Source organism: Gallus gallus, chromosome 12 (assembly GCF_016699485.2).
Source record: "Gallus gallus isolate bGalGal1 chromosome 12, bGalGal1.mat.broiler.GRCg7b, whole genome shotgun sequence".
Taxonomy (NCBI): domain Eukaryota; kingdom Metazoa; phylum Chordata; class Aves; order Galliformes; family Phasianidae; genus Gallus; species Gallus gallus.
Window position 1 is genome coordinate 6,105,179 of NC_052543.1, and position 25,986 is coordinate 6,131,164.

Below are 25,986 nucleotides of genomic sequence, written 5' to 3' on the forward strand. Positions count from 1 at the left end.
CTTGGAAGCGGTGTTACATATTCATTGTATTCTATTATCATAGTTTGTAGTCTTTCTGATCTGCCTCTGCTTGTTTTAGACAAATATAGTAGTAGTGTGGGAGTTCCATGCCTCAGTGCCAGAGTATCTATTATACACAATGAATGTAGGAAATTCCTACATCTCCTGTGCAAAAGTGGCACTGTACATGAAATTTCCTTGGCCTTAAGAAAAATAAAACTCATTAAAGATACAAAGTGGAGAAAATGAGAAGGAAAAACAGTATCTGAATTAGTCTTCATAGAGTGTCAGCATCAATATATATGGCTGAACAGCACCTATTATGGCAGTCATTATTGCTGTTTGCTGCTGTGCTGAACTACATGGATCTGAACAATACCTTCTTGATTTTGTAAGACTCCAAAGGTGCTGAGTACCCTTAGCTCCCATTGAAAAGGGAGGCTATAACAAATTAAAGAAAGATAAGAGCACTCAGCACCTTGAAAATCAAAAGTCATCTTTTGGCTTGTCCAAACTGAGAAAATCAAAGTTAGGCAATGTTCAAAGTGTAAACTCCATGAGCAGAATTAACACCTACACAGAATTAGCATCATTTTACTCCTGAAACTGAGTCTCAACAAGGCATGTATTGTACTTTAGCAAGCATAGAAGGTATGTTCAAAACAAATAGTTCAATTTAACACAGCTTACCTCCCTGTAGTTCAACTGAAAAAAGCACTGACGTTTTGTAAGATGGAGGTGCTAAATTCTAGTTCTACCTTTGCTTTGTGCAGAGCTTAAATGATGACTCAAGTCATGGATAACTCCTGGACTCCTGCTTGATCTCTGTGTCCCCCTTTCAGATAGATATAACAGTAATTGGGCTACTTTTCACGTAGTTAGACTGGAGACTGTAGCCACAGATACCTTCAAATATTTTAGGTATCTGTAATTGATGATGCAACAATTCATTGCAAACTGGTAATGTACTTTCTTGGAAAAAAAAGGTAATTCAAATCAAGCACACAGAGACACTTCTATTTGTGTGGATTCTTCAGAAATTGGTGCATGTCCATCCCGAGTGCTTCCTACCCAACATCATTTGGAACAGGATTACAGTCAAGTAGATGTCTCTCAACTTTAGGAGGTATTTGGGTTAGCAGTTAGCCATTTTGGTTATTGATATGTTGGTTTCCTAAACATTTTAAAATGGAAAATGTTTCTTTAAGAAACAGCTGAGTACTATATGTTATCTTAACCAAAGTGAAGGAGGATCTAACTTTACAAAGTTTCCAGTCTGGTTACTGCTTTGTTGAGGGTAACATGTTCCTGAGCACATTATGAAGAAAAATCCAAACTCAGCTTCTTCAGGCTTTTCACTTACTAATTTAATAGCAGAGATGATCAGATGTCCTTTTGTTAGAATAGTCTTTTATTAGAATAGACTTTCCACTAAGCAAACTGATCGTGGAAGAAAACCCATCACTTCATCTTTGAAACCAGTGAAGAAAATTAAATCAAGCTTAAAACTTTTCCTTCACAATGAACTTCACTGATGCATTATTTGAAGATCATTTGAATTGAATATTTGAATATAATCTTTCATCTCGTAATTTTATCTGCTTTTTAAATATAGCTACTTAAATTCTCTTAGTTACAGCAAAAATTTGAACATTTTAACATACATCCTTGAGATTTGATATCCCAAAGGCAAATGATAGTCCATACGTGTCTTCATACACACACACACACAGAGAGAGAGAGAGAGAGAGAGAGAGAGAAAGACCTCCCCCCCTTAATCCTGTCACATGAGCTTTTGGGACTTGACTCATGAATTTTGAAAGTGAGGGGTTGGTAATACTGCAGAAGCAGCAAATTAATCATATCTGTTGAAAAGAGTGTTTAGGTTTATAGCTAGGACAGTGCAAATACTTGTTAGTGCTTTACCTGGTTGTGAAATGGCAGCTTCATTTTCTCATGAGATCATGAGTGTTAACATTTTCTGTTGCCATTGTCTCCAGTTCAAGCTGAGTTGGTACAGGATGGCATGCATAATCATACAGTGCATCAGTCTGGCCCAGAAGATAACACATGTCACCACTGTATGTCAGTACTCTATCAGCATGCTGCTGAGATTTGTTCTCTGACATTCATTAAATACCTTGTCTTGTTAGTACGTGCCCGAGGTATGAATGAAGGAAGGGGGAATCTTTTCCAGATCGAGATAATTCTCACAAATTCCAGTGACAGAATTCTTGAAAACAAAGCACTGCAGTAAAAATAAAGTGTAATCTTTTTCTGGAAGGTGGAGAGTGAGAGAATAAACTGTTAAATCAGAGGAGAGTCTGAATACAAAACACAAGATGCAAAACTTTGAACAGCATCAATTATTCAGTGTCCTAACCTGTATATTCCAGGCTCTTACAGAAGAATGAGTCATATATAAAAATAGACACTCAGTTCAAGATTAGTCCAGGTTGTAAGTAACAGAAAATATTTATGTTCTAAAGGACGTTCAGTGAGTTTGGTAAGGCAGGATGCTGTTTGCAGAATATAGTTGTCCTAGCATAGCCATTACTTTTACCAGTAAATGGCACTGACGCCTTCAACAAAGCAGGCAATTAGAGAATGCTTTCCGAAGTGTGACCACTATCCTGTCCACTTGGTTCTTGTGATTCTGCACTGGGACAGCCAAAACTCAGCTTGGAAAATTTCTCCTCTCCTTTGCCCTCAATACCCCTCCTTAAGTGCAGCGAAAGGAGCTTCAGACTTCCATTGGCCATTGTCTTCCCCTAAATGCTCTAAATGAACAAATGAGCTGATGCCTCAGAAAGCTGTTGTGTTCATGGCACACTTCTGCCTGCTTTTAAGGCCTTTTAAAGTAGTAGTCTTACAGAAGACCTTGATCCTTTTTAGAGCTATCATAATTTTTACGCTTAATTACATTATGATCCTTTTTTAAGGACAGTTGTGTTATTATTTCTCTTTTCTGGCCATGTTTATACAGCTTGTTTTCAATGCAGCTGACTACAAGAGTGCAGCCACCTTAACCCTTTGCAGCAGGTTCGCTTTCTGTTCAACAGGATAATTGATCAGCGAGGGTACAGCAGGCAGGTGGGAACAGCCTGGAATTTGCCTGAAAGGAAAAAAGGATTAGAGAAACCTGGGTGCACGTGTTGGACTGTACCTCCCTTCCTGTTTATAACTTTGTGGTGGTGATGTGATTGGTATCTAATTGCTGCAGGGTTCATTTCAAACAAACACATGAGGAAAAAAACATCAAGAAAACAAGCAAACAGAAAGTCCTGTCCAGTAACTCACTTTCTAACAATCTTGTTGGGATAATTATTTTACCTCAGTTGAGCCTCTTCATTTGGAACTGATCCTGCAAGTTGTGGCACTGTCTCAGGGTCCATCACTGTATCTTCTTCACAGTAAATAACAAGAATGCTTATCAGGATGTTTCGCAACGCATATCTGAAGTAGACTGTTTACCATTTGGTGTTGTCCATGATATTTACCAAATGCATGACATCAAACAGTGATTCGGTGACACGGATCCCTGGATTCTATTCCCCAGGAGCCCTGGTTTGGTTCCCTTTGGGAATTTGGGCAAGTTGTTTTCTTTTGTGTGCTTCTGTTTTCTTATTTGTAAATTGGAAATTCTGTATCGATCTCCTTTTAAAAAAGTAGCTATTTCAGAGTTGTGGGCAATAATATGGAGTAGAATGAAATAACAATTGCTAATATCTACTGGATATCTCTATACTGTATTTCTGCAATAACGTTTGCCTTTGCATGTTTTGCAATGGAACAGGAGATGAGGTCCAGATCATACCTTACATAGGCAAAAATTACATGGGTCAGGAAACACAGAGTTGATAAATCCAAGAAAATGCTTTGAATTTGCTTATCAGAGGAGTGGCGTTGCCTTTCTCTAAGCAGGGTGTGGCCCTCCTAATCTGTGAGCATCTCAAATCCTGGAGGGAAAATGCATCCTTTTGCAGGTGTTACAGAAAGGATGCCACATTAAAGCAGAATTCATGTCCTCGTTCTCCGTTTTGTCAGTCCACTTTTATGCCAGTATTGACTCCAATAATAGCATGTCAGCGCTGAAATGCTAATATAATAGTTCCTTTTCTGACTGCTCTGCCAGCTCTCAGCTCAGTGGCAGTACAGCTGGCAGCCAGTGACAGCTCGCTCCAAGCACCACCACTCAGTGGGGGAGAATGAGGAATTAATGCCAAGAGGTAAACCATTGATTAATGTACTTGAGAATTAACCCAGTTTCTTATGCCTGCCTGGGAAATGATTCAAATTATACTCCTTGTAGTCTATGTATTTAGTAATGTGATAGGAAATGCATGTAATGCAAAACAAAGGTTTAGAAGGTAAACTGATATGTTCCACAGCCTCAGTACCCAAATACCACATGGATTTACAGTTCACAGCTTAGATTAAAATGTTATAGAAGTGCACTTGCAGCAGTCTACTGCTTAAGAAGATGTGATATAATATTTGTGTTAAATTGGAATGCAAAAATGCTGTGGCTTAATCAAGTTATCCTTACACATAAGGCAGAAGTGGCAAAATTACAGACTGCGAATTCCAGTTCAGTGCTCTGCAGCCCCCTCTCATTTGATCTTATCTGATGTGTCCAGAGGTGACAGGTTATATCAGGTCGTATAGAGGTCAAGGGGTCACGAGAAGTCTCATAAGGTAGAGACAAGGATAGAGATACACGGGTCATTTATCAGGGGAAAGTGGAAGCGAGATGCAGCTGGGGTCTTTGCCTTTGAAATAGAGGCAGTCACCCACACAGATCACAGGTAAAGTCTACGAGTTTCCTGATGTTCAGGCAACAGAGTCCATGAAGGATGAGACTACGGATAAATATATTTTGCAGGATGGGGACAAGTACAACTGGAGAAGCAGAAAATATGGGAGCCTGGGCTGGGCTTTGAGAGAGACCAGAGTTTGGGTTTGGAGAGCAGGAGGCAGAGGGTGTAGGACTGGGGTGCACAAGGGTGGCTCCAGGCTGCACTGAAGTTCTGGAAAAGAACTCACTTCCTCCAGCCTGTTACTGGATACTTGTAGGGGGAAATGGTAAGAAAAATCACACCTTTGCTAAAAGGCGATTCTGAATGTAGTTTCAGACTGATTACATCAGGATCTGTAGTTTTGTGCATCTTGGTGATGGAGGGCTGTGTCTGGTTGAAGGATTGGAAAATGATCAGTCTGCCCATGTCCTTTCAGAACTTCAGAGACTGTTAGTAGGCAACCATAGAGAAAAGGATGAGAATAAAGTCTTTAGTGGAGCAATACTTGCAAAGCAATCTGGCTACCTTGGTTTATTATGAAAGTCTTTTGTGGCTGGGGCAACTTTAGGATCACTTTCATATAAGCTACAGCCTTTCAAGTCCTACCTGATCCTGTGGTTGGAATGAATGCAGGAGTAATTAAAAGTAATCATTATTCATCTCTCTCTCTCTCTCTCTCTCTCTCTCTCTCTCTCTCTCTCTCTCTCTCTCTCTCTCTCTCTCTCTCTCTCTCTCTCTCTCTCTCTCTCCCACTCTCCCACTTTGCTGCTCGAGTATATTTCTGCCTCTCTGAAAGAATTAGCATTATTCAAAAATGTCCTTGTGTTCTCTCTTTCTAAAAATAATTATTAGGAACTCTTTTACTGTTTCAATGGCTGTCATGTGTTGCTCTGGTAAATAACTTTTAAAAAATCAAATATTGATTTATATATTTGACTCCTCTTTGTTCTGTACAAGAGAAATGATTTCACTTAGCTATTATGATGGATAAAACTTCAGAGATAATTAAAAACATTAAATCCCTAAGGGAAGACTTACATCAGGTCTGAAGTATTCAGACTTGAAAGCATTTGGAAAGCGTTAAACCCACTATCATTTCAATATTGTGCCTTTGAAATAAAAACAAAACCCCCAAAACCTCACTGAACAGATGCAATACAAAGTGTTATTTGTTAAAGGCATCTTCCTGTATTCTAACAACAACAAGATCACTATATTGAAACTATTTCCTTGCCTAACTGTATACTTGTACCTAACCCTTCAATACAACAAAACTAGTTGAATTAAACACCAACTTGAAGCACTTTTTAAAAACTAGGTACAACTGTGACTGGAGGCTCAGAGCCTTGTTCTTTCATACCACTGGCGCTGCCAGATTGACCCCGCTGTGCTAGGCTTAGTAAGGCCATCTGCGTACCTTTTTAGCCCTGCTTGAATCTAGCCTTTCCCTTTTCTAATACTTATTAGTTAACATGGGCAAGAACACAAAAATTGTTTAAAACTTCACTTTATTACAATGTAAGTTAACACTTACTTTCCATAGTCAGAATTATTCCTTTGGTTTCAGTGTATTAAATACATGAATGTGGAGTGCAGTGGACATCTCCCACTTCTTCTCAATTTGTTCTGTATTAACTTGGGACTTGTTGGTCATATTAATGCAATTGTTACCTGGCTGTCACTTGACCCTTATCATGTGATATTGAACCAAGCAGTCCTTATTAGGAAACCCTCATAAGGAAATCTTGGACTGTAATGATTTACACTGTAAATTACGTTCAGGTCTAAATGCGTTTTTTTCCTACATTATTTTTTCACATATAAATATATTTTTCCTCTTTTGCTGAAAAGCTGAAGGTGAGAGTGTGTCCGTGTAGGAGCAGTGCACATCTTCCTCCATCAGGCAGTACTGCCATGCAGTAATGCCACATCCTAAGGCTCCCTGTAGGATTAGAGTCCAAGACTGCAGAGGCATGTCAAACACTGACTTTTTGCTCAATTTCTGCTGTCTGTATTAATCAAGCAGCCATTGGAGACGGAGATATATATCTAGAAAGCCCGGTTTTGCCTTCAGGCTGGAAGTGTAAGCTGCCATGGTAGTGGTTTACTGCTGTGTGTTTGTAGAGGCAAATTTTGGCCATGAGTTTTTCATGTCAGGTGAGATGAAATCAAACTTTTCAAAATGCTGCTTTTGCAACTGTGCAGATTTAGGGGGCATCAGGGCTGAAGGGTGTTGTACCAGTCCTTGTTCTTTGGCTAAGATATAGTTGTAAACAGAAGGACTCGACCCTAAAAATAAAAAATAAAAGAATATGAAAGCTTGGTGTTTTTTGGTTTATGTTCTTTTCTGGTTTTGTTGTTGTTGAGGAAAGCAATATTCATGCTGAGTAAGTTGATCCAGGAGAACTCAATGTATTTTATCTTACTTTTGACAAAAGATCTTGAGGAGCATTGCTCTAAGACAACCATTAACCATTTTAAAGCAATCCTTCAAATCACTGTTTGCTCGGTTGTAGTTATGGTACAGTGTCATACGGTGCCAGCAGCCAAGGGAATCGTTACAGAGAGAATGTCAGCAACCTTAGCCAGCAGGGTGGGGGGTTATGGTTCTGTAAAAAGATTACATGAATCAGAAGATTTATTAGTTAGAGAATGAATCCAGCTGATGGTAACGTGGGAGACTTGGCATCTCTGTGTTTGTCTGCTTTGTGAATAAACTTATTTGTAAGTTTAATGCAAAAAAGAAATGTTTAATATTAAAAAGGGTTAATTCTTAAGTCATTTTTCTTTTGCGGACAAGAAATATTTTCTTTAAGTCATAAATAACACATTTTAATAAACTGAGACTTTGATTACTTCATGTGGTCAAACTTGCATTGTAATTTTGTAGAGGCTGTTTGTCACAGTTCCAACATTCAGTTTCTGTTGCACGTATGAAAAGATCTACGTATTTCAGACATGTACAGGTCTTCATGGTCTACTGGTGAACAATGTTATTACTGAAAATATATCTGACCTTCTAGCAAAATAATTGACTTTTAACGGAAAGTGATTTTATTTTTTTTTTAAACCTCATTGTTTTCATGATTTACCTTTAATTTATGTCCCTATACTATGCGATCATTTTTCTCAAGCTGCTCTAATTTTATAGTTCAAACAAGGCTTCCATTTCACCCCTGAGCCAGGATCCCTGATTTTTCTTTCAACTGGGAGCGCACAAGTCAAATATTTGGAATCAGTTCAAGGTCAAATTCAGTTCCTTGGAGTTTTGTCTTGAATTTGAATTTTAACAAAGAATGAAAAAGTGTAACTTTTTCTTAGTGACAAATGCTACCTAGTATGTTGATTGGTGGCGTGAAAAGAGCAAGAGGACTAATGCTACCATTTGCTCCATTCCTGGAAAGGGAATGATGACTTCTGTTAATGTAACTGTTACCAGGGACTAGTGAGTAATTCAAGCAGTATCGAGTTTTGTAGTTTGTCCTTTAACTTATTTTTCCTTATGCTAATCATTAGGAAAAAAAAACACTTTTTAGAGAACAATTTTGATGTTAACATCTGTGGTTCCCTCCCTGATCCCCAGAAAAAGAAATAATGACTTAATATATTTCCAGTGATTTCAGCAGGTGCGTGTTGAATTAATGGACATTTTGTCCATTATGGACTGTCTTATGGATTTGGAAAACTAGTTTAATTAGGATTTAATTAATTTAATTAGGAGTATGAGAAGTATGTACTATAAGCTGTTACATTAACATTTAAATCAACTATTCTATGGGGTTAAAACAGTGCAGTACAGAACATAATTCAGAGTGACTCAAAAGTTTGGCAGAGGTATGTAGTCTCTTTACTTTCAGTCTGATCAGTGAGGGTCAAAAGTCACTGGCCTCTGACAGTTGCTCACTTAAACCAATTAGTGCTTTCCATTTACTTCCGTACCAAGCGTGTCTGAAGAGCATGAACTGGTATCACAAACTGTCCTCAATGAATCTTTTGCCAACAATTCAGAAAAACAGAAAGGCATATTGTGACAGATTTTTCACAAATACAGAAGATCCCATGAAAAATATATTATGTTTCTTTTCCCCTGGGATAACCTTTAATTATCTAGTTGTAGGTGTGCAAAAAATACAGAACTTGAATATTTACTAATCTTGTCCTATGCTTCAGCAGGATGAGAAGGAAAGAACTGCTTCCAGAAAGCCTGAATTGTTTTTTGTTTTCAACAAAATATTCCGAACTTTTCCCCACAACTTTTGAAATTTCACTTTATTTTCATTTAACTTTGTGATATTAAGAAAGTTTGCATTTCTGTCATTGTAGGTTCCTTTTGGCATCGGACAGCGTTCTCACGAATGACCTGCTCTTTCTCCCTCAAAAATTATGGATTTTGATTAATGAAATGAGGAAGCCAGACTACTTTGTTTTCTACAGCACATCTATTAGTAGCTGCAGCCGCAAGGTAAGTGGCTGTTTGGAGCATGTATGATGATGACTTTGCCACTATTTTGCGTACTGAAGTTCTGAAGTCCGACAAGGGTCCTAATTAAAAAACATCCATTGCTGTTGAGACTGTAGCCATTCTTTCCTGTCTGTGGAATTCCTTTGTTCAGATCTGACAGATCATCTTTAACTCTGATTATTTATGGCTTACCTGATTTTGGCTGAGCTGAGTTCAGGTCTGAGCAATTTTCCAGGGTCTTTGTACATGATGAACACTTCATCATGTAAGTGCTACCAATGCCTTTGACTTGCTACCAATGCCTTTGATCAATGTTCTTGTATAAAACTAATGATTCAAGAGAAAACAGACTACTGATATAGTTCTTAACTCTCCTTTGAACTGCCAGACTTGTGGACAGTGTATATATTCTAACTGTAAATGATAATAGTATTAATTGCTCCTTATTTACTGCTTCTACCAAATGGTCTGCAGTAATTTTAGGCTTTTCTATTAACTTACCAAATGTATTACTCATTTGTGTAGTGTCAGTGAAATAGGTCTTGCACAGTAATACAAAGGGATACATAGGAATTTTGTAGGGCAAGGGGATGGGCCATTTTTAAAGCAACATACAAAACAGCAAATGAAAGATCAGGATCATGTGGATGAGTTTGCAGGAGTTGTGTTCTTTAGGGAAGCTTTAGGGAAGGAGAGGGCTTGAAGGAAGGATTTGAATAAGAGGTTAGAATCCACTGTGGCTTAGAAACTGGGAAGGTTGACTAGGATAAACAGAAGGATAAAAGAAGTAAAGATAAGAATGGGATGAGACAGTAAATGAAAGATACAGAGAGAAGATAGTGTTAGAAAAAGTGAGATAAGGCAGGGAGGAAGGCCCTGGATTAAGTCATTAGTATCTGTGCAGATTTAAACTGATCGAGAAATCACTGAGTTATATCACCAGGGCTTTGAAAAGTGCACTTGATATAGAGACCAAAAGAAATCTACCAGAGCATTCTGAGAGAAGAGTCATTTGATCATAGAAATAGGAATGATTTTCAACTTCTTTCACAAAATTTTATGCAAGAGCTGTGAAGATGTCCTGAACTTCGAAGTTACAGATGGCAATTCCCTTGGAGCCGCTATTTTATTGATGCTATCAGGGGTCCGCAAGAGAGAGAACGTATTGTTTTCCAGAAACAGGCCTGATAAGAGCCTTTCACAGATTAACCTTCCAGGGTAAAGTGAGTCAGGACAGGATGAGTCAGCTCAGGAGTCAGAATGAGCTGTGAGCAAAGCTACTTCCCAAATATTTGACCTGAATTTGAATCCGAGCTTGTAAAACCTTGAGCCACAAATCACTTGAGGATGGGAGAATAACCATGTACTTTATTTTCCATTTTTTAGCCCGCTGAGTAGAACGTGTTTTCGTGTCAAGCCTGTGTATTTTTACAAGCAGTTCAATTATTACATATTTAATTTCCAGTTGTTCTTATTAATTTCATGGGAGACAGAAATCTGAATATTAAAGACGCACTCCAACGTTTAAACAGAAAATATTGCCATTTGACATATTTATTAATTTGCTTCCACATTTTTATTTAGTGAAAGCAAACAAAAGGAATTACATGAATTATAATTACATTGTGTTTGAATTGTGTTAAAAATCTCTGAAGTCTCTCTTTATATAAGTATTGTAAACCTAGTTATAAGAAGCTTCCAGTTTTACAACACAAAAAACCCAAGGTATTTGTGTCTATCATGTCCTAGTTTGATTTCCTCTGTTATCCAAAATGGTCATATTGACTTTATTTATGTATACTGGTATTAGTGGTCCAAACTTCTCAGTGTAAGAGCTACACTTGCCAGGCTGAAGTTATTTAGTGTTTGCATTTGACTATTCCCCATACAAAGAAGAGTCATATGAGTCCTTCTCTTTTAAAAAGCATAATCAAAAATAGATTTAGGTTTATATGAAACGAATAATTCAATTTCTGATATTTGAAGATAACTGCATTCTAATTGCATGTGTCAGCAAACAAGACACCTTGCTAGAGACTGTTTTCATCCAGTAGTTTTTAAGGTTCTTCTAGCTCTTTTCTCCCTTCTTCAGGAAACTCATGAGACAAATCTAACTGGGAAAACATGCAAGGGGAATCAACTGGAAACTTCCCTATGGGACTGAATCCAAATGTAGTAGAACACAGTGGTTAATGAATTTGGCAGTAAAGACTGGCATGTACATCCAGGCATGGAGATTGTGTACACTCTCTGGAGAGTGCCAGATATAATCCAACTGCAGTGGCCTTTAATATCTACTTCTTCACTGATTTTTTCTAAGTATATTTGTTTGTTTTCTAGGTGCACGCAAAAGCCTGTTATAAAAAATTACCAGGCTTGTTTCCTCCTTCCATTGCAAAATACTCCCAAAAAAGAAAATTACAGCATTCTCATGAGTATTTCATCCAAATACAGGCAGTTCATTACTATTCTGACCTATGTGTTCATGTGTATGTGATGAATTAATCTGATCTATAATCTAATGTTGCACTGTAATTCTTGAGCTAGGATTTTAGCTTGGTCTTTGGTGTAGTTTGCCATGCTTTTTCTACTCAAAGTGCCTCTTTCTCTCTCTTCATGGACTGTAGAAGATGGTTTTAAGGTATTTCATTTGAGTGGACTGAATATGGACCTGACACCTGATGTGAAGGCAGTAAATCCATGTTTGCAGTTTATCTGTCTCATTCAGACAGCCTTCACACCAGAATAAAATCTCCTTTTGAATTCAGTGAAATCAGATTTTATTAATCCATGTACAAATGAGAGTAGGAACTTGTCCACAAATGTTGAATTATTCATTGTATGTCTCCAGCAGGGCTTTCTAAGATATCCTGTATCTTTGATCTATGACATCATTAGTTGTGAAAGCCAAGTGGAGACATTCTGCAACTGAAATGTAAATTCCCAGATATGACCTGAAACATAAATTTCAGTAATATTCCTCCTCCAGGTGATCTCTTACTTCATACAAAAGCTGGTTTAACAAATGTCACCACTCCCATTGCAGTCAGCTTTGTGCAATTTGAAAGCAACGATGCACAACTAATTGCTGGTGCATTGTGTTCAGTTATAGCAGCAGTGAACGATTTCCAAAAGTTGATTATCCTTGGATGAATGATCTTCTTACCTCTAGTACATCCAGGACTGCTGAAATATAACTTAGTTTTAGTGCTGTCGTAGCCAACTAACTGTATACTATGCCTCAGTGATACATCAGTGTGTAGTGGTGAAATTCATTTAATCTTTGCTGTGTATATGTTCTTGGATAGCTTTTGATGTTGATGTTTTATGCCTGTATGGTGCACATATCAGGCCACACGCATTAGAGGGGCAAAGGACAAAATGGAATTGAATACCTTTAAATTCAACCTAAAGTCTTCAAAGAAGTCCTAAAAAAAAAAAAAAAAAAAAAAAAAAAAATATGCAATAAGAATGAGAGCAATACAGAAGTTTACATGAGTAGAAGCCTAAGTTTCTATTTCCAGAAGAATTTGGGAATGGATTTCCAAATGAGTTTGGGTAATTGGGGACACAGTGAATGACGTGCGTGGCCTGCTCACCAGTGGGCAGCTCTTTTTAGAGATTTATGAAGCTCCTGTGGGAACAGGAGCTCTTGAAGGTCATTGATACAGCAGCAGGGTGCTGCCTGTTTTACAGGATGATTCAGCCAGAGTGTTAGTTCCACAGAAGTTGGATGAGGCAAGTGCATGGTGCCTATTGAAGATCCCATTGAGATCCTAGGAAATACCTACCACGGTCGCTGAGCTGTGTGAATAGTGTTGTAGTAACCTGCACTAAGTTTTATGTTTGTTGGAAGTCAATGGCTTTTGGCTCCAAGAATCTCAGCTTGTGTTGTTTTTTTTTTAAAGCGTGTTACCAGATTTTTGATTACTTAGTCCAGAGTATACTGTTATCCATTAGAGCTGGAACTTGTCAAGACCAGATCCTAATGTGATAGCCCAGATAAAAGCATCACTGAAGTTCTGGACTTATGCCCACACTGGGACTTCAGTGTTCAGCCCTTGGTCTTTTATGCCATCAGTGATCATAATGAGGTTATTTGTTAATGTTCTCAGCTAAATAGTATCTAACAACAAATCATCACACTCGCTTGACAGAACAAAATATGTTTTCATGTTAAATGTGTTCTTCAGAATTACAAGCGCTGTTTACACCCAGGAAATTGCTTCATTTGTAGCAATTTCCTTTTTTTTTTTTTTTTAATTCCATTTCCAATTCCCATTATGAAACTCCCAGGCATGTGGTATGGCCCAATAAATAGGTGGGGCAGAACCAGGAAGGAGGAAATACCTGCCCTTTTGTACGTTTCACTCCCATTTAGAGGAGGAAAGTAAAAGAAACATGCACAGAAATCCCAAGTGGAGGCAGTTAAAATAATTAGCGGCCAGATTAGCACTTGATTAACACTTCTTTCACTTTTCCCTATCTCACTTCACAACCAGATGTAAATGGAATATTGTAGCTGCTGTACTAACAGCCCTTTTAATGTGAAAATTCCAGCGCAAATTATGAAACTACGCCCCTCAACTCAGCTGCAAAGGTGAATACCATTGTACACAGCTTTCCGATGGAGTGGCCATGTGGCAGCAAACCTTTCTGTAAGATCACAGTCAGTCACAGAGCTGTGAGTGAGTGAAAGCCAGCTGGATCCAAGCCCTGGTTCTATTCGGCTTACTGCCTTTCTACTTTAGGATAGACATGTCCCCAGCGGGGCTGTGGGATGCAGTCCTGTGTGTAAGCCCTGCAAGGCGCTTTCTCTGTGGGACTCTGCTAAGGCTGGCTTTCCCTGGCAGGTACCTGGGGAGCGTGTAGGAGTTTCCCTTCTGCCGCCCCTGGGACGATGCTGCTCCCGACCTGCGTGTTCCCAGAGCGGGTAGGAGTTTGTCTGTTTAAAAACTAGGTAGGGGTGTCAAGAGTGCTGCTCTTGCTTTGTTTAGAGTGGGATTACATTAGCACGAGTACTCCTAGCACAAGTGCCAGCAGCCGCTGAAAGGTGGCAACAAAGAGCATTGCTGGGCAGGGAGGAGCAGAGTGTTTACCACAGGAGACAGGCACTGGCATGGAAGTGCGGGAGCCAAAACAAACACAAGAAAAAAGAAGTTGATATATATTTTTCTTCCTTGATAACAGAGTTGGTTTAACAGATTAAGGAATCAGAATGCTAAGAATTACTTTCCTAAAGACAGCAGTTTAATGGAGTTGATAGCCCACTGCTCCATACTCTCTAGCTCTGTTTCTAGCCTGCAGCCATCCTTTAGCACTAACCTCTTGCTTCTCTCCTCCTTTGGAAGGACTCTCGTTTCTGTTGACAAACGTCTTCTGATACAGTGTCACTGGGAGTGTCATGTCCCCACTTACAGCAGGGTGTGTAGTTCTTTAGCTTCCTACAAATAGTGAGATATGATTGCAAATCCAAATGTGCTAAAGGAATGGGAACTTTTTTTTTCCCTCAGCCATATCATCTTCAATGTGTTTCCTTCTCAGGCTTCTTCATCTGCCCATCAGCTTCCCCACAGCCCCTGCTGCAATCGAAAGGGTGTTTTTCCTTGGAGATCTCTTAGCAAATGTTACTATTATGTGAGCTCTGAGATGAACACTGCTCTTAAGCACCAATGTAAACAGCACAGCTTTGCTCAGCCTCATAAATTTGGCTCAGTGTTTGCAATTAAAAGAGAGCTAATGAAATTGGAAAGAAAAAAATACAGTTATCCTGAATGAGATTCTCACAGTAGAGCACTGAGTTCAGAAATGACATTTCAAGTCAGTATTTTCCATCGATTTTTCTGTAAATAGAGCTGACCAAATCCAGCTCCTGAAAATAGAAAATGTAAGTGTTCTTTCATTCTTCCTTCTCTTGTAATTCACATAGACAAATGTCAAAACCTAGGATATTTGTAGGAGGTTGACTTCATACATATGGTGACTTCAGACATCAGCTTCTGTAGCTGATTGCATGCAAAAGACTGGGGTGACATTCCTCAGTACCTTTGACTCAATAGTTGCCAATAGACGGAACTCACTGGGAAAAAGAGCCATCAGCAAGTGAAGATACCAAGGCAGCTCTTCAGCAGGATAAGATCATTCTGGTGCACTTACAAAGTGTTTATGAATAAATTCAGGGAGGTTACAAACACTAGTTTGTAAAATGTTCCTTGGCCATCGCAAAAAATATTCTGATAATCATAATGGTTTTCTACAAAAACATGTTATTGGATGACTAAGTAATAAGTATTCAACAGGCAAGAATATATTTCAAGTGCCACATTTCATTATCATCCATCCTAACCCTATTTTATTAGATATGTATATTAAAACGCTCACAGCCAAACTGTATGCCTGCAGCTTGTGCCTACTGGACATGTCAGTCCTGTATTTCAGAGAAAACATTTATGGCCCTGGCTACCAAGGCTTTTTATACCTAAGCTTGTCCAATTTACCTCATGATTGAAATGACTTTTAGAAATAAAGATACATCATTTATCTATTTTATATAGATTACATGTATTAAGTAATGAGTCTTTCTTAAAGTATTTCAAACATACTACAGATAGTAATATAAGTTATCGCCACATCTTGGGAGCCACAGCAACAGGTGTGATGTTGTGCTGTATTGTGTAAGAATACTACATGATACAATGCTGCTCAGGTGCATTACATGTAAGGAAGGAGAGCATCCAGCCACACCCTGCATTCTGTTGTTATCATCTCATTTATTTCCTTACTGTATTTTATTCTGCAGCTTAAGCCTTGCTGCAGGTTGTGTACCAGTAGCAATAAAATGATAGATTTGGAAACCCCTATTTGCTTTTAAAAGCACCCATGCATATTAATTCCTAACAATGTTTTTTTCTAAAAATAATTGGCACACACAGATGTTAGGCGTTCCCTGTTAATGTCAGATCTGGTACATCTACAGATGCCACAATTTTATCAGCCTAAAATTCAGATAAGTGTAAATTTAGACTCCAGACTGAACTATAAATACACAGTAATGAAAAAATAGTTTTAAATATTCTCACAAAACATTTTATGCTCTTCATTCATCACAAAAGTACATATTATGCAAGCAGCCTTGTAGGACTGTGAAGGCAGTAGTGAATAGCTCTGAGCCGTGCATCAGTTTTAAAATATTTCTTAATAGTTATCATTAGAACCCCAATGTTCTAATGTAATAACAGATTGTCTATATTGAAGCCACTGGCAATCATATAGGGAGAAAAAAGATGCCTCTCTACACCACATTTTTTATTCTCTTTTTACTTTTCTGTCTGACTCCTTAATTGAAAGCTGGGAGGATGTAAATACAGCACCTGGAGTCGATGGGTTCTTGGCACAAGTGCTGCTGGGTGCAGGTAAAATCTCTTTGCTGCCTCAGCTGAGCTTCAGCATTGGGGTTTCTAGGGCTGGGCAGGCATTTCTAGTACTTTGGGCAGGCCCAATTGAACAGCTTGATTTCTTCATGTGGTGTGTAACCAGTCTGTACTTTGGTAGTGGTGGTGGAGCAAATCAATCTTTTCGGTGATTTTCCTCTCTGAGCTCTGTGTTCCAAAGAATGGGTTTTCAGTGTCAGATATTGTTTTGGATTAGAAAGGATTGCGGTCTACTTCATCCTTATGTACCCTTGGCTGTAGGAAACCCAAGTGTTAACGGAATTTCAACCCTTACATACCAGCCTGTTAAGAGTGAAAATATAGTGAAGGTCTTGAGTTATTCAGTGCTGTAGTAGTATTTTTCCATTTTTTTTTTATGGTATCTAGTTCTGAGGAGCTTTCTATTCCAGTTACATCAAAAGTTCTGATTGTACAATGTACAATTCCTCACCTTTAAAAGGACAAACTGTAATTATGAGATTTGTAGTTGACTACCAGCAGGAATGATGAAGCTCTTCCACAGTGCATGGGAAGGGAGAAATGTGTCTCTGCTGAGCTCTCTCTTACACTTATGATCTTGTGCCATGCTACAGTGCTTAGGAATAGTGGACATGAAGGCTATCATGCTATTTTTTGATCATCTGCTTTATGGTTATGGAGACATGCATGGTTTCTGAAGTGATATAGTCAGATATCTTGCTCTTGTTCAGATTTTGTTTGAGGTCTCTTCCTGGATAATAATGTCTCTCTTCCTGGTTTCTGGATACGTGCTGTTCTTAGTGGCTGGAGAGGTATGAGTCTTGTACATCATATGTGTTTTCTGGGATTTTTGTTTTATTTTGTTTTTCTCTTCTTTTTCTACAAAGCATGTTCTGCACGTGTTCTGACCAGTGACTGTTAATCCCAAGCAACATCTCAGCATGATATGGGAGCTCAGACTTTTTTACCTTGTTCCTACTTATGAAGGCTTGAGTTTAACCACAACTACTCCATAGTCGCACTATAATGCCTTCCTTGTACGGTGCGCTTATTTTGCTCCCAACTTTTTTTAAGGCATTATTTACTAGTAAGAACAAGGCCTACACAGAACAGGCAGGGAAAGCAATCCAAATCGCTCCTTTTTCTTTTTCCTTTTTTCTTCTCCTTGCTGTCTTTTCTCTGATGCATGAGTCTGCTATGTCCTCTTGTTTGAATCATCAACGATCTGCCCACAACTTTTTTTTATTTTTTTACAATATTGATGTTAACCACAAAGCAATTAAGTTTGGGTAGCCTTACCATGGCATGTAATCTATGCTTTGATGTGTCAGTGCTGCCCATGATAAATGTATACTCTACTTTCTCTAAATAATAGAGCTGATGTGCGTTGGCATGTATGCTTACGTTCTCGTGCTTTGGTGTTAATAGCAGATTGTGAAGTCAGTGACCGCATCAGGTGTTGTTCTGCATCAGCTACTCCTGAAGAATCAAACTTTGTGTACACCTTTAGTAGATGTTTAAGGTCGCACAGACTTCCTATAGGCATTCCTAAAACTTCTGAGGTGGATCTGTTCTTTTTTTTATTTGTCTCTTGTATAAAACAAATAAACATATGAATGACTTGTGTTTTAAAATTACTTTCAGTGGAAAGCAGCAACAGATCAAATGTAATCTCTGAGAAGAAAGGTTAATTTTGAAGTTTTTTTTACCAGGGTAAAAAATAGATTTGAGTACAATCCAGAGCACAAGTCCTCTGCTGACTCAAGATAGCCTTACGTTAGACTAGATTTATACCTAGTACCACACAGAAGTATAATGAGCCCTAGCTTTTCTCATGTTGTAGTTCTTTACTAACCAGACTAAGTGTTCTACCTGGTTAAACTTTTGGCAAGTGTTTCATGAGCAATGTAGAAGGTCTTTATTGCTCTTCTAAAAATACAATATTCAACAATCTTAATCCAAAAATACAAGACACTGCAGGTCTTTTTTCATTATTGGATTGTGGTAGGTATTGCTGAATCTAGTTCAAACAATTGTTATTCAATTTTATGGCTGCAGGCTATGCAATAACCTGGAATATAGTTTTCACTCTGATCAGTCACATGAAAAATATCTATTTACCATTGCATACCCTTCAGCATCCTTATTCATTCATTCTGGCAATTGTTCTACAATTTCACCATTATATTATGAAAAGAGTTAAGCAGTGGCTTGTTTTGTTAGGCAGCATCTTATCAATGTTCAATTGAAGATGCACCCAAAGCCAGACACTGAGCCCACAGTCTCTGAGTGATGAGATAGGTCATAACATTCAGCCTGGAGTGTGGTGGACTTTACACAGAGCCATTGGTAAAGAGGAGATCAAGGGAACTGTATTAATGTGGGGCAAAAAGTAAGAAAGAGAAGTCTTTTCAAAGAATTTTAAGGCTTTCATAGTTCTTTGGGGAACATATAGAAGAGATTCTTGATGAAATCTCATTACGTTTATCTTCAATTTGCTCTTCTACTTTCCATTATGTCAATAATAAAAAAAATGACATCTAAACAAACAAATCTGAGACATGGTAGACAGCCTAAAATAGGAAAGAACGTTTCAATTGTGCCTGTGAATCTAGAAGCTTAGTCATGCTGCGAAAATGCACTGTTTAATGCTAAGGGAACATTCCTAGTAGAGTGACTGCTGCCAGGTTAGCTTTTGACTAATGCCATGAGGAAAGGAGGCTGTAACTTTTGACAATGAGAAGGATCAGTTTAGAGATCAAGAAAAGTAGATGATTATCTTCATGAAGGTCAAGAAAGTAGACTGTTTTAACTTTGGAGGCATGGACTAGTGATGCTCTTTTAAAACCTCTTAGAATCTGTGATTGTAGATGTAGAGCTATCTCCAAACTGTTGGGTTTTTTCTATGTCCTTATAAATGTGTGGCTCTTTAAAAATTCCTTCTCTCTGGTGGTATTATGTGTTGAGCTACTGCTGCTTCAGTGGGAGGGAGGAAAAGGGGTTGTTTTGTTATCATTATTATCTTTTTTTTGAGCAAACAAATCTATCTTCCAAAAAGTACTAGGAAAGACTGAGTCTTTCTGTATAATTTCTAGTGAGAGTTTGTAAGAAAATTTAACACAAGGGAAACTTGGTTGGAAATTTGGCTGTTATGTACCAGCTGAGCTCGCATGCTCAAATGAGCTACCTTTCTTAAGTAATGCCAGTACAGAGGGTATGTAATAAAGGATGACTCCGGAGTAGATCTTGATAACTAATGTTTATCTTTCTTTAAATATGATCTGTGAAAATTGGCTGTAGCACTCGCTCTGATTATAGCTTTACCTACTACAAATTTCACTAACATTTGGTTGAGAGAGAAATAGCAATTATGCAACATGCAGGTGCCCTGATAGCACTTAAAGGTGTGTTGATGAAGTAAACAGCCCTGCAGGATCAATTTTCCCATTTTTCAAAGCAGAGTGTGTATTTTCTAAATCTGCTGATGCTGAAAGATGTGTTTCTTCACATGTCCAAATCACCATGCCAAACAGCTACAAAGAGTACTAGTGAAGGAGTGACCTTGTTACGTCTCTTGGAGGCTATGCTCTAATACGTCGTGCAAAGGTGAACAAACACCACAGCTTGATATAAAAGTGCTCCATGCTCATCATTAGTGCAAGGATTTTAAAAGTTGATAAGCAGGATATGAAAAATTCTCACTTGTATTTCATCTGTGAATTTATGTAGAAACTGTTACAAAAGAGAGAATACACCATGGAAACAGGGGAAGTTGATGATATCCTCTGTGCTACCTCTGCAATACTTTTTTAAATAGGTACAACATACAGAACCACTTCAGGTCCAGCTTGTGCAATTTAATATTACCCTACTGTATACTCATATGAAATACTTGCATAGTGAGCATTTCCACTCTACAGTAAATTAATTTCTGCATTATTGAATATGACTCAAAGAGAGCACAGAAGATACCTTCTGTTGTTCTCTCTGTATCTCCTGAGATATCTCAATTTTTTTCTATATATTGCAAATTTCATTGCTTCATATGTTGCATCTCAGACATGTTGCTATCTTGTGACACTATAGATCTCTATGGAGCTCCTTTGCTCTGTGATAAGGTCTGTAAGAATTTCCATTTCCTGATTATACTATTATCTATCTTCTCTTTGGTGCTGAAAATCCTAGGTCTGATCATGGTCTGAAAAACTGTAGCAAGTAGCAGAGCAGAAACTCTGGTGTGAACAGAACCAAGTGAATCCCCAAGGGGCACTTCAACACCCAGGGCACTGCTAGATTCAGTAGTTTTCAGTTAGCATAAGTGACTTATGACTTTACATCAAAAGTGGTAAATATTTCAGCCAAGAAGTGCCACCAGCTGCACCAGTTTTGGAGTGATCAAAATGCACATTTCCAGAGCTGTTAGGTGAAATTAATGGGATTTTTGTTCTGAAATACTGTTACCTGACTATTTGTAATGGGACAGTCAAACCACCCAAATGTAGATATTTCATTTCAGACGCATTTCAACCTGTTTTCCATGACATTTTTTTAACCAGAGAAATGAAAATTAAGCTCTCAGTAAAACTGGCAGGTGGTGGAGTGTTGTAAGTGATGTAAGTTCTGCCTTTGGGTGGTATTTCACCTAAAGACAAATCCAAGTCAGATTTCAATTTAAATAACAGAAGGGTCTCCGTGATAGCATTAATTGCTTTTCCCAGACCAATGTTTAATTGTAGGTGACATGCAGACCTTCCCATTCCATGTTGTCAATAAACAAAATGAGTTTGTTCTCTTCCATCTCAGAAGATGTGCAGCTGGGGCCTTGCTGCAAGATATTAGACCCATGTGGTACAGGGTGGAGCGTGGCTTCATATCACTGCTCTGAGACAGCCAAAAATTGAAGGAGGTTCAGGATTCAATCCACCTGAAGTGACTGCAATATCGATTGCTCTGTGAGAAGGAAAGATGATATCTGTGTAGCAATAGTTCTCTGTGCTTTCTGAGTCCTTCCAATATGCACTGCTGGTTTCTAAATTTAAGTTGAATTAAAATTACCTAAATTTAGTTTCCAGAAAACTAACTGAATACTTTAGGAGAAATGAGAGAGTGTGCTTCAGGAGGCTTTTTAGTAGGTTGGTTGTTATTTTCAAGTCACCTGTATCTAGTGCAGAATGTAATGGTTTTATGCAAAATAAAAGGATACTGTCAAAGGTTTTTTTTGACCTCGTCCTCCCCCTCCACCATCAACATGCAGTATTTATAGTTATAAAAAGGCTTTTTGCTTTAAATGAGGATGCTCTGTCTACTCCCTTCTCAAGCCTGATCAAGCCTTTTATTTGATCCCAAATAGCCCATGTTTTTAGTATATAGAATTAGGAATAAAGGCTTCATATGCCATTTAAGATACAAGTTCCTTCTCATTTAGAAGTGTTTGGCATTTACGCTTCTTATTTAAACAAGTTAAAGCGCTTCCATTATTAAATATTGCTTGAGGGAACCAGTGAAGGAGAAGAGATTTGGCATAAGTCCCAGTGCAATTTGAAGGCAAAGGACTAAGGATGCTCGCTATCCTATTGAATGACAGTAATTAAAATTAATGAAAAATCATTGCATAACACCCACCACTTGACATATTTCCTCAGGTGTTTTTTTGCAAAAAATCTAAGACCTGTGGCTTTGCTCTTTGAAGTTCTCCCGCCTCTCCTCAGTCTCACCTCTGCTTTCATAAATAGATACTTGGTACAAATATTCTAGGAAAAAGTTTATTACTTAAGTTGTTTAGGATAAGGAAGTCTAAAGTTCCATTGTAAAACTACAGTTTTGCACAGATAGGTCTGTTCCTCAAATTCTCATTCATCAGTACTTCAGTAGCCTTGTATAGTTTCATTTGCTGTGCACTCCCTAGGAGTTATTGGGGTGACACAGCAGGACTGGCTGGGTATTGTAATTATCTTCAGGGGCAAGGAAGATGAGGAGAGAAACATGTCTCAGATGGGCCAAGAAGCAGATGGGCAGAGGAAGAACATGTTTTTCAGAAATGAAACCATTTCTGGCTGTCTGCAGTATAGCAGAAGCCCAGCAGGGCTGCAGGTGAAGAAAAGTCGCAGGACTCCTGTTCTTCAGTTGCTTCACCTGGGGAGCAATGGAGATTTTCTAGGCCGAAGTAATACAAGCTTCCCATGTCCTTCAAATATAAGAATCCGTAGATGTGATCTGAGAAGTGTCTTACAGTACTATTACCTATGGATTAATCCTTAAATATTTATTTATTTATTTATTTATAAAGTTTCAGATGTTGGCCAAATTGTTTGGAACTAGTAACCAGAAGTGGAAAGTTCATCCCAATGTATCCTAAATAAAAAGAGCTGGTTGTGGTGGTTTGTGTTAGGTGCACAGTTCTTTTTGTTATACGTAATTATTCCTTTGTTTCATAGAACAAGAATACCTTTCTCAAAGGACCTTTCTCCCATTTGCAGCAAAATGAGTTTGGTGATAACACACAACTCCTCTATATTTTCCAGTGGGTACATACTGTTGGATAAGGTGGTATCAGTGCTGATTTAGGAGCTTAGCATGGAAAAAAAAAATATGGAATCAGTTGAGGGTGTACAAATGTAGAAACTGAAAGGTGCTGTGTTTCATGATTCCTTTTGTTATTTTTGCAACTAGCAGCAAAGCTCTGGTAAGTGATAGGACAAGAACAGCAGGAGAAAAGACAAACCATGTGAAAAACTTCGAGAGAAGCTCATCTTTTATGTTCTGGTTTTCTTTTTTTCCCTAATCAAGCACTTATAGAAACAGTCTTGAAGGAACCGTTAATATATTGCACCTCCTTGCCCCCTCTCAATACCTAAAGATATGGATTTCGTTTAAGATGAAGTAAAAATTGTGCATTTTTCCCCCCAGTACAATACACATAAGGAGGAAAAATCTGATCTATTTGTGGGGTTTTTGTGGGTATTTTTTTTTTTTCTTTTGGGAGTGCAAAACCAACATCTGTTTATTAAACATTTGTCTCGTAAAGTTTTTGTTGTGACTTGAAGTGACTTAAAAAAAAAAAAAAAAGGAAAGAAAAAAAAGAAATTCTCTTGAATTAGCAAAGCATGTAACATGAAAAATATTGATGCTTCACAGACGCGGTGTTCAGCAGTCAAGAGTTTTTGCCCTAAGGAGAGAGAAAGAAGTTGTTTCTGTCCTTGGTACTTCTTATTCTGAGTTATTCTTTGTTTTTTTTCATGTTGAAAATCAGCAGTGAAGAAAACTCACTCAGCAAGCTGTAAAAACAGCAACAAATGTTTACCCTTTGGGATATGTACTCTAGAGAGTATTCCCCACCCAAAATGTGTAGACACTTCGGGGTCTATGTGTACAAGTTTAACGTGGAGTGCAGGCAGTCAGCCAATTAAGAAATGACTTTTTTTAGGCTCATTTTTTTCTATCTAGCAGGTTAATAAGTTACCCATGAAGCTACAGAAGCTTCAGAACTGGAATTTATTAAATCTGTTATTAAATCTCTAAAATAAACATTGAGTACTAGAGAACAGAAATGGCTATGTGTAAGATTTGTTTAATATTATCATTTCCCTCTTCTCCACTCTTTGAACACATTGCTTAATCGATAGTGAGATGGTGACTGCTGGCCTGAAGAAGGATAAGCATGTGGGTGCCTTTGAGTTCTACTGTGTATTTTCACTCTGGTAGCAATGAGTTGCCTTTTTGTCTTCATTTGTTCTTGATGTTTATTAACAACCAGAATTCAGGGCAAGATTTCTATGTTAGTTTAATTACAATGAAACCTCCTTCTAGTGAAGTTAATAGGAGCATTGTCACTGACTTAATGAAGCAGGGTTTTTAACTTTCCAGTATGCAGTGGAAAAAATGATTTAAGCATACCCTATTCAGCCTTCTCCCCAGAAAAGCTCGAGTTACAGATCAGTTGCTTTGTACCTTTTCTAGGATGACTTTGTGATCTGATTTAAAGCAGGTTAAATAAGAATGTCTTCCAGCAGTCACATGTGCTTTTGTAAATGTTCTCATGGAGTTTGTGCAGATTCCTCAGTCAAGAGTTCTTGGACAATGGTTGGTTGTGTGTAGATGTTGACTCATGAAATACTGTTTGTCTGGAAGTCTATACCAGAAAGTGTCACACAGCAGTGTGAACACGCCCACTGACTGCAAACGTTCCATGGTAAAGACTTCTTGGTTTCTTAGAACTGAAGAAACCATAGTCTAAGACACATGAATCTGCCATTTTCAGGACATAAGTATGACTGACTTACAAGTGCTTCCAGGAAGAAGTGTAAATGACTTGCTTTACCGGAGCTATTCAACAGAAATTTTGCTTTTTTTTTTTTTTTTTTTTTTTGAGCTAGTCCTGGAATTAAATTTTCAGCTGCCATTCTTGCTTGTTATATTTTGTTTCTTCCTGTCTTGTCTTCTCGGTTTTATGATTACTTATTTATAGGTTTGTTTCTTCCAGGCAGTTAAATTGATCTTTAATTTTATTTCATGACCACAGAGGAAAACAGTACAAGATTGAGCAAGTTGGGAGGCAGTCAGGTATTGTATGCACTTTCCTGAGGCTAAACAGACCTCTGCTTTAGTGTATTGGCTGTTGAAGTGTGCTCTTCTAGGGAGGAGAATGTTGAAGGAAATCTAGGACTTTTTTTTTTTTTTTTTTTAATTAGATAAAGTGGGAATAAGGATTTGTTGGTTGCTCAAATGCATGTGGTCAGCGTAGAGTCCAGATAAGTGCTTGGTTACTGATCTTACACTGACTCATTTGAAAGTGTATGTGTGGGTGTGGGAAGAGCAGAAAAAACATATCTCTTGGAGGCAGAACAAACTATCACTCTGAGTCAGGGCTCTGTCCACCCAGGTTTGTTTGGAGATTGAAAGTCAAGGTATTTATAGGTAGGTTTTATATCACGGCCTAATGCCTCATGACTACCTTAAAAAGTGCCTTTTACTCTAAAGACTGGTGGATGATAGCGATGGGGTTTGAGAGGAATTCTGCACTTTCAAACTTGTGAAAACAGGGCTGATGAGTGCCTGAACGGTGTTTGATACTAATGGAATAGGGGTTGCCTTTACTTGCCAGGCAGCTGTTCCATAGATGCAGATCTGCAACGTTGTTTTGGTTTTGCTAGCGATCCCAATACTTTGGTGAATAGGGTTTGCCACTTCGTTCCAATGCCTTGAGCAATTGTCAAGTTTTCAAAAGGAAATTGCTTTACTACAGTTTTAATTTCCATTTAAACAGTTTTTTTGTGTTCACTTTCTCTGTGCTTTTTTGGAATGGAGAAGAATCATTGTT

General features: G+C 38.1%; 1 long non-coding RNA gene across 1 annotated transcript in view; it reads left to right on the top strand.

Moving 5' to 3' along the window:
• LOC112533383 overlaps positions 1-25,986 on the top strand; it is a 212,600-nt gene that overhangs the window by 40,848 nt on the left and 145,766 nt on the right. The window contains exon 2 of the long non-coding RNA XR_006931346.1: positions 9,123-9,261. This is a non-coding gene — a long non-coding RNA (uncharacterized LOC112533383). The remainder of the gene's footprint in view (positions 1-9,122; positions 9,262-25,986) is intronic.